We start from the raw sequence: 1,190 nt of genomic DNA, 5'->3' as shown, positions 1-1,190 counted from the left end.
TATATTACCCTCAGGAGGAGTGTGTTCCACAGTTTTCTTCCTTGATTCCACTTCTGCTTCCTTCTACATATCTTCTTCAGCCAACACTTCAGATTCCGAAACTTGAGATTTTTCAGGGCTTGCAACCTTCCCAAACCTCAATGTAATTGCCTTAACCTGCTCTCCTGCTTCCCTCTTGCCCGAAACTTTTGTATCACTAGAAAGCGTTCATGGTAGTCGATTCAATAAGGCATTAGCAATTTGTCCTATCTGGTTCTCCAGAGTCTTGATAGAAATAGCCTGGCTTTGGCATATAAGAGCCTGGTTTTTACACATAAGCCGCAACTCCTCCAATTCAGATTTTTCATTCAAAGATAGACATACACCTCCATGAGTTTGTTTTTGAAGTTAAAGTTATTGTCTTCGTGCAAATTGTTGCTAAAAACCAGGAGGGTTGAATTGTTTTTCTCCAAACTGCTGGAACGGCTGTTACATTACATTCTGATTGTTGCTCCATCTGAAGTTAGGATGATTCCAGTTGTCAAGATGATAAGTGTCTGGAACTAGTTGCTGTGATCTCCAAAAGTTGCTCACAAACTGAGCTGATTCACTAGATATAGCACATTACTCCGTCGCATGTGAACCTGCACACAGCTCACAAACTCTGGTTATCTGATTAACACCACAGTTAGCCAGAGAATCGATCTTCATAGGCAACGCCTTTAATTAAAATGTGATAGTCGTAGCTGTATCCATTTCAAGAACTCCCGCTACCTTGCCCTGTGACAATCTCTGGGTTCGATACTGATATTCATTAGCGGCCATCAGTTCAATTAGATCATAAGCTTCCTCATAGCTCTTTGCCCATAATGCTCCACCTGATGCTGCGTCGAGCATAGGTCTTGATTGTGCTCCTAAACCGTTATAGTTACAATTGATGATCATCCAATTAGGCATTCTATGATGAGGACACTTTTTAAGCATCTCCTTGTAGCTCTCCCAAGCTTCATATAGAGATTCTCCCGATTGCTACGCAAATTGAGTAAGAGCATTTCTGATTGCAGCTGTCTTCACCATAGGGGAAGAATTTAGTGAGAATTTTTTGAGCAAGATCTTCCCAAGTAGTAATCGAACCAGTTGGTAGAGAGTGTAACCAGCTCTTGGCCTTGTCCCTCAGAGAGAATGGGAATAGTCTCAGCTTCACAGCATCT

The 1,190-nt window shown here is 41.8% G+C and overlaps 1 non-coding gene across 1 annotated transcript; it reads left to right on the top strand.

Annotated features, from left to right (window-relative positions):
* The first annotated feature begins 934 nt into the window (after positions 1-934).
* On the top strand, positions 935-1,039 carry LOC141682361 (small nucleolar RNA R71). The gene has a single exon (XR_012559762.1). It is a non-coding gene; the product is annotated as a small nucleolar RNA R71 (small nucleolar RNA).
* Positions 1,040-1,190: the final 151 nt, after the last annotated feature.

Source organism: Apium graveolens, chromosome 8 (assembly GCF_009905375.1).
Source record: "Apium graveolens cultivar Ventura chromosome 8, ASM990537v1, whole genome shotgun sequence".
NCBI classification, from domain to species: domain Eukaryota; kingdom Viridiplantae; phylum Streptophyta; class Magnoliopsida; order Apiales; family Apiaceae; genus Apium; species Apium graveolens.
This window is presented reverse-complemented; position numbering and strand designations above follow the sequence as displayed.